General features: G+C 39.8%; 1 long non-coding RNA gene across 1 annotated transcript; it reads left to right on the forward strand.

Moving 5' to 3' along the window:
• The first annotated feature begins 14,082 nt into the window (after positions 1-14,082).
• Positions 14,083-14,860, forward strand: LOC131644557 (uncharacterized). Its single transcript, XR_009296547.1, has 3 exons — positions 14,083-14,235; positions 14,620-14,672; positions 14,772-14,860. It is a non-coding gene; the product is annotated as an uncharacterized LOC131644557 (long non-coding RNA).
• Positions 14,861-16,232: the final 1,372 nt, after the last annotated feature.

A 16,232-nucleotide genomic window follows, 5' to 3' on the forward strand; every position in this document is an offset into this window, starting at 1 on the left:
CTCTAAGATTCAAAATTAGGGTTTTTGCCTGAAAAGTCAACTCAACTTTGACTGATCATAACTCTCTCATCCTTCATCCAAAAAATTCAAACCAAAGCTTGTTTTGAAGGAAATTCAATTATCTTTCAAATTCCATTGATCCCATGGTCATTGGATTCACCATTTGAAAAATATGACCAAAGACATTACAGGTTATTTTCAAAGTCAACAAAAAGACACTTTTTTCAAAAGGACACACAAGGAGCTTCAAAAATCATTTTGACATGAGACCAAAGGCATTGGTTAGAGGACTCTTTGAGGTTTCCAAAAAGTGCAAGATCTCCTTCATATGACAAAAATTGAAGGATTTACACCTTGTTGAAGTTGGCTAAATTTTGGGAAAATACATGAAATCATCATTGCTCAAAAATGTATTTTTTCCAAATGGGGCCAAGTTTTCAGCATTCAAACATCATTTCCATGATGTTATGGGCCTCCCACGACCAAGACTAAGCCCATACCTTTTTTTATCCATTTTTGCATGATTTTATCTTATTTTAAGATTAAAATTAAAAGGAAAATGCATGGATAATGGTTAGCTTACAAATCAAGCATGACTCACCTCAAAGAATCTTCATCTTTCTGCAGAGAATTGAAGGGCAAGGCAGGTGCATTGAAGGCAAGATGACTTGGTCAAGAATTCAAGGTTTTTAATATTAAAAAACCAAAGTTTCAACAAAGGCAACTAAAGACACTTCTTAGCTTCAATTGTAAGCACTCAATGCTTATAAATAAGCTATCATAGTTCAGTAACAAAAGGAGGCGAGTTCAGAAGCATACATAAGCTCATAACACTTGTAATCACTTGAAAAAAATTCAAAGAAAACTCAAATTCGAATTTGTAATTTCAGTCCATTTCAATACAAACTAAGCATTCATACACCTTCTTTGAACATCACTGAAACTATCTCAATCAATTACAAGCCTTGAAGCTCACTGAATCGAGCTACACAGGTCATAATTTGTTCAAACTAAAATCAATTCGTATCTGGTTATTCACACATGTTTAACAAGATGTAGACATACTATTGAGTTTGGTTTGAGGTGTAGATCATTTCTGGAAACTTAATTGAAGTTTGGACACGTACAAACGAAACCACCATTTTAGGGTTCATAGCTTCAAAATTAGGGCTTTCTAAATTAGGCAAAATTAGAGGTTCTAATTAGTACCATTGAATTCGCATGGACCAAACGAATTGAACTGATAGGTCGCGCCAAATTTATTTGTACGTTTGACCCTATTCGCTATTTTGCAGGTTTAGTAAGTAACCAATTACAGCGCTTTTGGTAAGAAAGCGCTATTAAAAGTCTTGTCTGAAGGTTGAAGACGAAGACGTGTCACCCCCCTATTGGTTCTGACGCGCGCGTTTTTTTAAATATAACCCTTGGTTTCAGTGTTTTGCAGGCGCGTCATAAGTGATGTTCCCTCACCATCTGGACCATCTGATCTCATTTATGACTCATCCAACGCTCCAGATCACGCGTGCACATCATACTCCCTCATAAATTTCCACACAGGATCAGTATCCTTTTATTTTCTATTTTATTTTCTATTTTATTTTTAATTTCTTTGTTAAATTAATTAAAAATAGTTTTAAAAATCCAAAAAATACACAAAAAATATTTTTAGACTTCTAAAATAATATATTATTTTCTGAAATAAAATATTTTATTTTTCTTCAAAATTTCAATATTTTGCATAATTAATTAGTATATATTTATATATTTGCTTTTTAATTATTCTAACCAATCAAAAAATCATAAAAAAAATTGTTCTTTATATAAAATATTGTTTATATATTATAAACTAATTTTGTACATATTTTGAATAATTTTATCTTTAAGTTTTAATTATTTGTATAATTATTTGCATAATTATGTTTAAATTAACTTAAATCAATTTCAAATCAATTTCCAAAAATTCCAAAAAAATTAGTTTTGTTTTAAAATTAATTGACAAATATTTTGTACATATTTTTAAACTTAATTTCTAGGTTTAAATCTATTTTCATCTTTTTCTTCATTTTAATTTAATTAATCATACATTAATTATAATTAAAATAAATCATAAAAAATCCAAAAACATGCCCTTTATTTTTTGCTATTTAAATTCCTAGATAAATGTATAGGATGTCAAATTCATGTAAATAGGCTAGTTTACATTTCCTGCACAATCGATGTAATAGCGTAGATTTACTTTCCGCACTTTACATTTCTGCATTTTAATTTCCAGCACATATAAACTGCGTGTATGTCAAAGATAAAATTGAACCGTTAGATCACTAACTTCAAAGATAAATATCTGAATCCAAACACAATCACACTTGCACCTCTTAAGGTAAATCCCTTCTCACTCTTTTCAAAATCAAAGTCAAAATTCTACTGTTTTGAGTACAAAATCGAACCTTGCGTTTATATCCGATGAAAGGATAGATTTTTAAAGGAAACAAGGATAAAGACCTTACAACTCAGGGTAGACCTCCTAGTTTGCTTGCTCAAATCAAAACAAACAAAAATTCTCATACACTGTTGTTTTTCAAAACAAAACTTTCCAAAAAGACAATACTTTGTATACATCCAAACACGGATTATTACAAAGTTAACGTTCTTTTCAAAACATCTTTCGAAAGATAAACAAGCATTTTGTATACATCCACACACGGATCATTACAAAATTCAATTTACAAAAGTATTTGGAACCACATATGAGCAATTTCAGAGCAATTGAAAAGTGATCGAAAAACAAGTGAGCTAAGCAAACTTAAGAGCCCATGGATAACCATGGATACAAAGGGTGCTAACACCTTCCCTTTGTATAACCTACCCCCTTACCCAGAATTTCTCAAAGGTCTTTTTTCTGTGTCTTTTATAAACCTTTCCTTAATTGGATAAAATAAAAGGTCGGTGGCGACTCTGTGAATTTTCAAAATGCGAAAGCATTAAGCGATAAAAAAGAGTCAGTTCACGTATCTCTACAGAACAGAGGTATGGCCCGGGAATTAAAAATCGGAGGTCCACACCCCCCTTTCTAAGTGTTTTTCTATCCTTCACCTTGGGCATAATCCAACTTGAGAGTTGTTATTGTGGCATCTCTCAAGGAATTTCAAAAGACTTTCTTTTGGTTCAGGATAAACCATGTTCAAAACTTTGCCATCAGTAGCGCCGTTTTGCTTTCTAACGAAACCATCAGTAGTCTCGACCATCATCACATCAGCAAGCTCAGTATAGTGAGCCTCTTCGACTTGCAAAGGATCAATATCAACTTGCATTGATGATTTTGGCTTTTCTCCAAACTGTAACCTTCCTTCTTTCAAAGCTTTCTGCACCAAATCCCTGAGAAGGACACATTGAGAAGTTTTATGACCCAAGAAATTATGAAATTTACAAAATCCTCTTTTTTTCTTTTGTTCGAGAGGAGGATTTTTAAGTCCTGGGGGTACTATGATTTGCCCATCAGAAACCAACAAATCAAATATTTCATCACATTTTGTTATATCAAATGAATACGTTTTACTAGAAAATTTTTCATTTTTACTTTCAATCAGATTTTTATCTTTTGAGGGCTTGAGCAATTTACAGATATATGGTGGCCCTGGCTTTAATTCAACCACGTTGACCTCTCCCTCTTCGTATTCACTATCGCTAGTAGAGTCGAGCTCACTTGTAGTGACATAAGCTATCTTTTCTTTCTTATGATATTTACTAGCTCTGGCTTTTTCAGCTTTTAGCCTTTCGACCTGGCGTACTCTATCTGCCAGTTGTGCCATATCTCTCAAATGTTGGGTGTCTAATTTCTTCCTTATGGAATAATCTAACCCACCTGCAGCCATTTCGACTAACTCATGTTCAGGAATTTGTGTGAAACATCTAGCTTTCAGTAACCTAAAACGGTTTAGATAGTCATCGACTGGTTCTGTACCCTTTCGCCTAACTCCAGCTAATTCTTTCAAACTAATTTTCGACTGTCCCATATAAAATTGTTCATGGAACAATCGTTCTAATTGGTTCCAGGAGAACAAAGATTGTGGAGATAAGGTCGTGAACCAAGTAAATGCATTTTTTGTTAAAGAACTTGGAAAATACTTCATCTTTAGATTTTCATTATTTGCTATTTCGCCAGCCTCTGTCTGGAACCTAGCAATATGTTCGACCGTCGACTCTCCAGTCTCACCAGCAAATTTGGTGAATTTTGGGACTTTCCACCCCCTAGGCAATTCTGTTTGCCTTACGTATTCTGACAACGGGGAAACGAAATTTGGTCTATGCAAACCTACATTTATTCCATTCTGAACTAAAATTTGTTCGACTACATTAGAGATATTACTGTGTCCAACATTGACATCTTGCTGGATGTTCCTAAGAACCTGGTCAGCATCTTGATGCCTTTGTACTATTCTAGGGATCTCTTGCTCAATTTGATCTCCTTGTCCTATAGGTTCGACCCCTCTCACATTCGACCCTTGAGTAGTCGAAAGGTTTGGTTGTGGGGGCGCTCCAAAGAAATCTGCAATTCTGGCCATTTGTCCAGCCAATATTTCATAACTTTGGTTCGTGTTATTTATCATGGGAGTAAAAACAGTTCCCATTTGTTGAGTAAGGGCATTCACCATTTCATGATTACTTTCGTCTATTTGTTGTCGAATTGACAACATTGACGTAGTACTTAATGATGGCAAAGCCTGGTGATTATATCCTATGCCTATAGGTCGACCCTCTGGATTTGATGTGCTTGTAGCCATCATGTTGTCAGAATATAATGAAGGATTTGTGTGCAAACCTTGCATCATAGACGTGGGCATTCCAAACTGAGGGTTAAAACCTGGTGGAGGCATCATTCCATGAAATGGCGGTCGTAACGGATTAAACGGTGACCGTACATTCGTTGGTGATGATACCAATATTGCTGCCGTCGATCCACCAGTATTTGTTGTTCTAACTGGGGATGAATCTGCGGCACTTTGTTGCGTTGTTCCGGTCAGAACAACCCCTTGATTTCCAGAAAGATCAGAATTATTTGTATTAACTTCAGCCATGTTAGTTAATTTCCGACCACTTCTTAATATCATACATAACTATTATACTAACAAATATAAAACAAACAGCAATTGACGGGTCCCACTGGGCGTGCCAATTTGTTTACCCAGAAAAATGGTAAACAAGCGCTAGTTTCCTTTTTAAAGGTTACTTTTGCGGAATCAACTAGAATACTCCAGGACTAATTGCTTTATTTTGTTATATTATGTGTATCTGGTTTGTATTGAATGCAACAGTGACTTTAAAGTAAAAGTAAAACACTGAAATTAAAGGCTTTAAAGTAAATCAAAGCAATAAAAAGGCAGTAAATGTGCACTGAAAGACGAAATATAACGTAAAATGATTGCATTAATTAAACTGGTACGCATACGTACATTCCAAGGTTGCACTCGTCGCTCATTATTGCACAGAGATTTGAGTTTTACTTGTGTTTTGTAGAAAATGCGGACCCCTAACTATTCCTATGGAACTTGCTTAAATAGTAAAATAAAATAACTACTAATAACGGTCGACTGATTATCAGTCAACACGTGTCTTTGACATGCAAGATCTTCAACTGTGAGACCTCCACGCGTCTCTTGTAACTGCTGAAAACTGTCTCCTTTTAACTTCTAATACCTTTCGACTTCCACTTCAGTTTCTGCAGCAAAATTCTTAAGTCTTCGCATACTTCTGATCGAACGCTGAAGCCTCTGATAATCTTTCTAGTCGAACAGCTTCGACTACTAAGCATTACTTAGTCGAACCACTTCGACCCAAATGGCAATGTAATTATTTAATTGAGGCCCAATTACCAATTTAGGGCCTTTCTACCAAATTGAGGCCCAATTACCAATTTTGAGTCCCAGTTGCCCATTTATTGGTAAGTCGAAATCCTAGGGTAACACGGGCGGAGCCCCAAACGCCACGGTCCCCCTGCTCGTTCAAGCGAGGATGGCTAATTTTGACGTCCGTTGGTTCCTGATCGACGAGGGAAGCTCAGTCGACATTATGTACTCCCATCTCTTTAAAACCCTCAAGCTAGAAGACTCCCACCTCACTCCATACGTGGGTTCCGACCTCCAGGGCTTCAACGGAACCACCACCAAACCTTGGAGTTACGTCGAGCTGATCGTTACTTTCGGGGAAGGAGAAGCTTCCAGACAGGTCAAGACACGACTCCTGGTGATCAACTGCAAAACTCTCTACAACTGCATCATCGGACGGCCCACTCTAGCCGAACTCACGGCCGTCTCCTCAACCGTGCACCTCAAGATGAAATTCTACACCAAAAGGGGACGAGTAGCCACCATCAATGCCGACATCGAAGTAGCCAGACGGATATTCGACGCATCGATGAAGGGACTACAACTGATCACCCCTCCTTCTAGCGCCAACAAGAAACCAAGGGCCAAAGAAAAGCCAGCTCGAAAGGACCTACAGCAACCGACCAATGTCAGCTCAATCGACCTCGACGCCCGGTTTACAAAAGAAGAACTGAAGAACGGCAAAGAGCCACAACCGAGGACAACCCACCTCGTCCGACCGATTCTGGACGGCGACTTCGAGCTTGTCCCACTGGGCGACAACCCCAACAAGGTGGTGAAGATTGGCAAAGACATCCCGGATCTGCCGAGGAAGCAACTCGTAGCATGCCTTCGAGCCAACGTCGACCTGTTCGCATGGAGCACAGCTGAGATGCCCGGACTCGACCCCGAGGTCGCCTGCCACCACCTCTCCATTGATCCAGCCGCAAGACAGTAGTTCAACGTAGGCGTAGGCAGTCTCCCGAGAAAGCGGAGGCTGCCGAGAAAGCTGTAAAAGACCTCCTAGAGGCAAACTTTATTTCCGAGGCCAGGTATTCAACTTGGCTCTCAAACGTTGTACTAGTTAAAAAATATAATGGAAAATGGAGAATGTGTTTTGATTATACTGATGTTAATAGGGCTTATCCCAAAGATGCTTACCCTTTGCCTAACATTGATAGACTGGTCGACAACTCGGCCGGCTATAAATTATTATCTTTCATGGATGCTTACTCAGGTTACAATCAAATCCCCATGGCGAGATGCGACAAGCAGTGCACGACATTCATGACCGAGTCAGGGAACTATTACTACAACATAATGCCCTTCGGACTCAAGAACGTCGGAGCCACTTACCAGCGGATGATGAACAAGGTATTTCGAGGAGAGATCGGTGACACCCTCGAAGTGTACAGGGATGACATGATCGTCAAATCCCGAGAAGACACCGACCACACCACATATCTCGAACGAGTATTCGAACAGGCCAGATCCTGTAAGATGCGTTTCAACCTAGAAAAATGTACATTCGGCGTCCGAGCAGGAAAGTTCCTCGGTTTCTACTTAACCGAAAGAGGAATAGAAGCCAACCCGGACAAATGCTGAGCATTCTCTAAACTCCCGACACCTAACAATAAGAAATCAAACCAAGTCCTAAACAGGATGCTCACCGCGCTTTCTCGGTTCGTCGCAAAATCCACCCAACACGCTCTCCCATTCTTTAAACTGCTGCGCAAGGAAGCAACCTTCGAATGGTCCGAGGAGTGCGAACAAGCACTATATCACCTCAAACAAGTCCTCTCGGAACCGCCCGTCCTGTCCCGACCCGACAACGACGAGATGCTATATCTCTACCTAGCCGTCTCGAACGAGGCAGTTAGCGCAGCCTTAATCCGAGAAGCTGAAGACGGGCAGAAGCCCGTATACTTCACCAGCAAAGCCCTACAAGGACCCCAAGTGCGATATCAGAAAATTGAAAAAGTCGCCTTGACACTAATAATCGCTGCTCGAAGGTTAAGATACTATTTCCTCGCCCATACAATCATCGTCAGAACTGACCAACCAATCAAACAACTCCTCGGCCGACCAGACATGGCTTGGAGAATGCTGAAATGGTCCCTAGAGCTATCCGAATTCGACATCCAGTACGAAAGCAGGAAGGCACTGAAAGCTCAAGCACTGGCTGATTTTGTGGCCGAAATGACATCGATCACCTCCTCTCCTCCCTCAGTCGAGAATAAATGGACCATCTACGTAGATGGCGCTTCCAGCAGCTCGGGAAGCGGAGCCGGCGTCATCTTAGAAAACAGTGAAGGACTCATCATCGAGGTATCCTTAGTTTTATCCTTTACCACTTCAAACAACCAGGCCGAATACAAGGCTTTCCTCGTCGGTCTACGACTTGCTGAGGACGTAGGTGCTCGGGAAGTAAAGATCTATACTGACTCCCAACTCGTCGCATCTCAGGTTAACGGCGACTACCAGGCTAAAAATGATACCCTCGTCGAGTACCTCGCGTTGATTAAAGAAAAGATGAAAAACTTCATAAGAGCAGAAGTCGAGCACATACCGCGGGAGCACAATTCCCGAGCTGATGTCCTCTCCAAACTCGCGAGAACGAGGAAGAAAGGAGGGAACAAGTCAGTAATCCAGGAAATCCTCTCGAAACCAAGTGTGGATAAGAGTACCTCCATATTGCAAATGCTCGCCATCGGCGACGATCAATGCTGGATGACCCCGGTGTATAATTTCCTCACGAAGGACGAACTACCAACGGACGCAAAGGAGGCCTCCACAATTAAAAGACGGGCCTGTTCATACGTCATCGTCGAGGATAAGCTATACCGATGAGGATTTTCCATCCCCCTGCTCAAATGCGTCAATGCTTCCCAAGCGCTCGAAATACTGCGGAACTTCACGAGGGAATCAACGGCCAACACCTCGGCGGTCGCTCGATGGCGAGAAAGGCTCTCAGAGTTGGATAATATTGGCCGACCATGCAGCAAGACGCCAAAGAACATGTCCAGAAGTTCGATAAGTGTCAACGACATGCCGACATGCACCTAGCTCCCCCTCACGAGCTTAAATCCCTATCCTTACCCTGGCCATTCTCCACCTGGGGAATGGATCTCCTCGGACCGTTCCCGGTAGGGTCCACCCTTCCACCGTAACACAAGTTAAAGGGTAGAGCGGCGGGCGGAGAAGCCCCCGGCTAAACCCCTCTTCGAGGACATTCTCGTCCACCAGCCGAGGACTCACCCCAATTAAACTTAGCAAAAAATCAAACACAGTGCATGCCCGAGCCCTACGCAATATAAACTAAAAAATCTCGAAGACGCCGAGTATAATCATGAGTAAGCCGACCTGAGCCAGCAATTCCCGAAGAGAAGTATGAATGCACCGATCAAACTCATGGGTTTGACGAGCCAAATCATGAAGGTACCGGGAAATAACGGAAGAAATCAACTACATAATTGATCTCTCCCGTGCATCGCTTGAATAACCCGAGGAGATGATGATGATCTTTGAATCTCACTAAGAGAAACCACCGACCTAGATGATAAAAGCAGAGGGGACGCACTCCGCAGATCCCCTAAAAACGACAAAAAACGCTTGAAACCACAAGATGAAATCACAATCGTACCTGATGCTGACATGATTCTGGCAAACTGGGATTTGGTTCTTCAAGGGGCGTTGTTAAACGATGGAGATCAGGAAAAGTCAATCTGGAGCCGAGCACGTAAACAGAGAGCGAAAAACCCCAAATGAGAAGGTTTACCCCCCTTTTATAGGAAAAATGCTCGGAATACGAAACGTCGCGTCGTCTGACACCTCCCCTAGGCGCCGCCATCTACCCCTAAGCAATCATTACTCCATGCCACGTCAGCGAGTCCGAGCGTTAGCAAAGTCGAAGCTCCTTGCTCGGAACTCCGACTTGGGGGGCTCCTGTTCTGGACTGGGTCAAGATTCAGCCCAATCTACTTTCGGCCCACTTAACCTTGGGAGTTCAAACCATCGCATGGCCCACAAAGAGAAAACGGTGTTCGTCTAATCCGTGCCCGGCATAAGTGCTCCCCACGAGCTATCTGGAGCCCAGCATAAGCGCTCCCCACGAGCACCCTCTCTACCGAGGACTCTATTCCTCGTAGGGTTCCTTCATATCCAACACCCCGAATAATGCGGAGTCCACGTGGTCCCTAAAAGACCGCGTCTCCCTTGAACTTCGGAGTGGTTGACCAGGACGGAGAGCACTCACGCATCTCCGATATTTCCGCCTAGAAAACCTGGCAGTCTCCTAGTTGGGCCTGGAAATCCAGCCCAGTAGAGATAAATATTACAGAGCAAGTAATCCAAATCTTTCTATCCGAGAAAAACATAGTATCGCAAATTGGAAAAAGAAATATCATAATTGCTATATGTACATGCACCACTCCACATAGGTGCAAATGCAAATGAAATAAAATATATTAAAAGAATAATTACTATGCACTGTGTAAAATTTTTTACACAGTTAGTGCATCACAAGTAGAACTGTCAAAATGGATTATCCGACCTTAAACGGGCCGGCCCATACGGGCCACAGGTTTTTCGGGGTCGGACCCAAAAAGCCCGTTTTTAAATGGGCTCCACTTTTACTACTCAGGCTCAGCCCTGTCTAGACTGCGGGCTACCTGGCCCTAAATGGGCCTCGGCCCTGAACGGGCCTATTTCTAAAAAGCAAAATTTTCTCCTTATTTTTCAAATAACCATGCAATTGCATGCAATAATACTTTTATATATATATATATATATATATTAATTTTCATATCTAAAATTACGATTTTTAAATAATCTATATAAGTTACAATTAAAATGTAAAACAACATATTAATTTAATTTAAACCATTCAAAATACATCAGAAATTATCCAATGTGCACACAAAATTAAATAACTTATTCCATATATATATATATATATATATATATATATATATATATATATATATATATATATATATATATATATATATATATATCAAAATACATCATGACAATTATAATTTTATAACAATCATAACAACAAATTGTTGTAAAATTTTATAACAATTATAATTAAATTGATGGAATATTATTTTATAGCAAATTGTTTTATATATATATATATATATATAGGGGTGGCAAAACGGGCCGCCCGCCCCGCCCTGTGCCCGCCTAAAGCCCGCCAAAAAGCGAGCGGGGCGAGCAAGCCCGCCAAGTAAAATGGACATAAAAATCATGCCCGCCCCGCCAAAGTGGCCGGTTGGCGGGCGGCGGGATTGCCCGCCTATTTTATTTATTTATTTTTTTTATTTTTTTAATAGATTAATAGACTTTTTTTGCCTTTCAATTAAATTTTTCACTTATTTTTTAGAACATTTTTTTTATAAAGCATCTTTTAAATAAATTTTATCTAAAAAAATATTGCATATATTTACAAATAAATGTATAAAATAAAACCATTTAAAATTTGAATGACTAGAATTAACTAAATAAGGGCGGGATTAAGGCGAAATTAGGTGAGGCGGGCTTTAGCGGGCGGCGGGTTTTGGCGGGGCGAGCTTAGGCGGGCGGCGGATTTTGGCGGGGCGGTCTTTGGTGGGCGGAGGGCCCAAAACCTCAACCCAACCCGCCATTTATTGGCGGGGCGCGGGTCGGCCCGGCGGGCCGCTGTCGCACGCTCGCGAAAATGATGAACAGAGTCGCCACCAATATATTTATCCCATCGCGGGAAAGGAATATCAGAAAACCTGGAATAAAGAAAGGATAAGAAAAGGTCTTGCGACCAGAGATAAGGTACGGGAGTCGGTTACGCAAGGGGAAGGTACTAGCACCCCTCACGCCCATCGTACTCGATGGTATCCACCTATGTTTGTTTCTATTCTAAGGGTGTGTTACTTATAAATCTAAAGCTTAATGCTAAGGGAATGCATGCAAATGAAAGAAAAGAAACACGGGGAAAATAAGGTTTTTAAATAGTTGTGCTCGCTTAGGCCCCGCGACCCAATGCCTACGTATCCTTTTCAGGAATCAGAGCGCCGTAGTTCGGCTCTTTAGTTTTTGTTTGTTTTTGTGTTTTTTAGTTGAACAGTTACATTCACACTCCGCTGCTCGACCTCTGGAGTCTTAAGCTGGGAATGGAGTGGAAGTAACGTGCCCTTAAGGGAAAGAATGCCCTGAAGGCAAGAGAAAGAATGCCTCGGAGGCAAGAGAGAGATGAGAGAAAATTGGTTTGTGTTTTTTAGGTGTAATTCCATGATGGACGAAAACCCACTACAAGGCTTCGCATCACTTCCTTACTTTGTTTAGGTCCGAGCCTTTATTAGATATTTTGAAATGTTTTTGGTTGGGTGTTTTTTAAGGGAAATTAATTTGTGACTTGAATCATGCCTTAAAAAGAGTTTTTTTTTGAATATTTAGAGAATGCACATCGAGGCCTACGCCACAATCGTTTCTCTAAATAGTGGTTAAGAAATACAAAGCTTTGGATATTTAGAGAATGCACATCGAGGCCTACGCCACAATCGTTTCTCTAAATAGCGGTTAAGAAATACACCGAGGCCTACGCCTCAATCATTTCTCTTCCGCTAAGTGGGAAAGAACATACATCGGGGCCTACGCCCCAATCATTTCCTTCACACTAAAAAAAAAAGGTATTAGCATGATTCGCGTCGTCCTTTATTAATGTTTTAAAGTTGAGAAGAAAAAGGAAAGGAACTAGCCTAAAATGAATAACTAGCTTAATGTTATGATTATACCTAAATGTTAGGAACATACAAGTGAAGTCACAAAATTATAGGTCAAAAGTGATGCAATATTAGTACAAAACTTGAATTGAAAGTATAGCACCAAAACATGAAAACAAATGATTCAAAATATTGTACAAATGAATTAAAAGATACTATTTATTTATTTTTATGATTTTTATATGAAAAAGAATTCAAAACTAAGCAAAAGAGAAATAAAATAATTAGCCTAAACTAATATTTTTTATGAACATTTTTATGTCAAAATTTGTATTAAAGTCTAAAGACAAGAAGTGAAAATTAGTGTCTTTATTACTTAAAAGAAATTGGTAAAAAGCTAAGAATAACCTAAAATTAAAGAATGATATAAACAGGGGGGTGCAAACAAGATTGATGGGTGGAACCAGTAACAGGGCGCAGGGCCCAGCCCAAAGGGTTTTTGTTTACAGATTTTGCTTGTCAAAAATGGATAGCATGGGCCAATGGGGGGTGAGGTTAACAGCAATTCTCGGCCCATAGTGTTTTATTATTCAGATTTTGATTGTTGATCCATTTTGTTATTAATCCAAAATAATAATTAAAAAGAATAAAAATTAATTAAAAAGAAAGAAAGGATAATTGAAAGGGGAAATGAGGGTTCTAATAGCGACCCTTCGACTTCTCTCTCTCAGCCTCGTCTCCTTCAACCTTCGTGAAACGGCGCCGGAGAAAGCTTCTTCTCCGAGCGGCCACCGTCGCATGATACCATTCAAACCACCATCTCTCTCTTTACGCCCTCCGTCTCGGCAAAAGATCTTTCCCATCTCCTCTCATAACACAAACCCTAAAAGCCTAACGAAATTGATCAAGCGATGAAGAAGACGAATCTCGCATCAAAACTATAGGGGAGATATCCAGGGAGATTCGCCCTTCACAACAATAACGAGAACAAGCGAAAAAGATGGAGAACGTAGACTCAGAGAGCTTACCTGAGGTGCGAATTGGAGATGACCTTTGAAGAAAACCAGAGGTAATATTAAGCGTCCAATCTCCTTCAATTCGTTGATCTTCTTCTCATTCTTTGCTATTTTCTTTTTCTGAAACTCTATGAACCGCTATTGTAACCTTGAATGAAGGTGACGAAAACCGTAGTTTCTTGATGAAGACGATGATACCGCTGAGGCGTGTCAAAGATTGAAGCTTGGATGAACGTGTTCTGTAGATTGAAAGAGGCTCTTAGGGTTTCTTGTGACTGAGATGGAAACACATTCAATGGAGGTCTTCGGTTTTCAGTTTTGAGGAATTGATGAAGGTGATGTGAAGGAGAATAAGGATGGTGGAGGGAATGGTAGAGTGGTTGCAGTGAGTGAGGATTGAAGGTTAGGAAAGGGAGAAAGAATGGAGATTGAAGCTTGAAGGTTATAGAGGGAGCTCGATTGAAGATTGGTGGGTGAAGAGTTTGAAGAAGCTGAATTGAAGAGTGGAGAGAGGTTGAAGAAGGTGGTTGAAACAGATAGAATGGGAGCAGAGTGGTGAAGTGAAGAATGGTTGAAGATGGTGTGGAAGCGAAGTGAAGATGAAGTGTGTGGCTGGTAGTTGAAGATGAGAAAATGGTGGAGACATTCTGATTTATAGCAGTGAGTTTTTCTCTGATTTTCTGTTAACTGCTTCAGTTAAATTCTGTTAGGATGGTTAGGAAATTACAACTGATTCTGTTATAGGTAGTTAGGGATGTTAGAATTCTGTTTGAAGGTTGGTTGGGTTAGGAGTTAGTAATTGATAACTGTTGTGAAATGAGATAGTTAGAGACTGTTAAAAGGGGTTTTTTTCTGTTAATGCAAATACTGAACTGGTATGAATATTAGTTATTGATGGCATAGCTAGAAACGAATGTGAATGTTGGACTGTTAGTATTGGCTGCTGGCTGGTTAATTAGGATTCTTTTTCTCTGCAAGTTTAATAACTCAATCCGGACTGGTTATTAGACATAGTATGGTTATGGTTTGAATTTGTTTTGACAGGGGCTTGTAATTTCTTGACGCAGCAGGTAGTTCATTTGTTGAAACTGATTGTAGTGAGTGTTCAGTTGAGAGGTTCTTATCTGTGGCTGCTACTGTTTGGTATTTTGATTTGGTTTGAATTGACTTGTTTGATCTTTTGGAACTGTTTTAAGTCATGCAGGTTTGCAGGTCATAATTAATGCTAGCAAAGACATGGTTTGAAAGGCGTATCGAGGGGATGTCACGTGAAACAAGGCTAAGGATAAAATTTGAAGAATATGAGCAATTCACCATAGATTTAGGAATTTGATTTCTCTTTTGCATTTGTACTTGAACTCTGTAATGAATTCTCCTTGAAATTGTAATAAAATTTGAATTTCTTCTTTTCTTGCAAATGTGGATGAAATGATATAGCATTGATGCTTGATTTGAATTTGAATGATGACTTTCTATCCATTTTCTTTTGAATTTTCTAGCTTTATCAGTTCTCGTAACCTTGAATGCATGTCTATATGACGAGATAACCCCAAAATATAATATAGGCTTGCTCAAAAGTCTCGGCCGACTGCTTCCAATCTTGCTAGGATTCATAAAATACTAAGTAAAACTCCAACTCTCGCAAAGTCTAAAACATATATAAATTGTGAACCAATAACCCAATATGTTATATTTTTGTTGATTATAAATAAGATGAAACCATAACCCAAGCTCCTCGAAAATAGAATAGAAGTCTACAATACCCATGGATCCGAGCCTTGATCTCATAGTCCCATATTTAAAGAAGAACCAAATGAATCAAGCTAGAGTGAAGTAGAATCCTTAATTTCCAAGACCCTTGATCTCATGTCAAGTTTATTGTTGGATGAGTGCATGATATGTTGAATGACCTAATTGATATGTGCAGATGAATGTGATGCTTAAGCCAATACGAAATAAAATTAGATGGGCAAATTTTGGGGTGCAACAGCTGCCCCTATTTAATCGTCTTAAACCTGAAGGATAGATTGGCGCTAGCCTTTCGAGCATTCAAGGTAGAAGAAGATTAAATATCAAGTGAACCTGAAAATTTGCCTAAGAAAGATGAGATCCACTAGGGAAGAAATGGTGTCAAATCCACTGAGGAATAATGCATTAATTATGGATTGATCAAATTAACTCTGGGTTAGAAATGAAATAAACATCAACTCTGGGTCGAAAAAGAAAAGTGGGTCAACTCTAGGTCGAAGAATAAAGGGAAGTCAACTCGAGGTTGAATAAGAGGTCAGCATCAACTCTGGATTGAGAAAGAAAAGGGAAATCAGTATTAGTGGGACAAGATATAGGCATCAACTCTGGGTTGAGAAAGAAAGAAAGAAAATCAACTCTGGGTTGAAAACAAGAGACAGACATCAACTCTGGGTTGAGAGAAGGAAGGATGAACAATTAGAAATAACCGTCAACTCTGGGTTGAGTGGGAAAGGAAATGAAATTCAATTCTGGATTGAACAAAGGATAACCGTCAACTCTGGGTTGAGAGGGAAAGGCAAAGGATAACCGTTAACTCTGGGTTGAGTGGGAATCAACTCTGGGTTGAACAAAAGATGACCGTCAACTCTGGGTTGAGGGGGAAAGGATGATCAATTCTGGATTGAAAA

This window comes from Vicia villosa, linkage group LG1 (genome assembly GCF_029867415.1).
Source record: "Vicia villosa cultivar HV-30 ecotype Madison, WI linkage group LG1, Vvil1.0, whole genome shotgun sequence".
Taxonomy (NCBI): domain Eukaryota; kingdom Viridiplantae; phylum Streptophyta; class Magnoliopsida; order Fabales; family Fabaceae; genus Vicia; species Vicia villosa.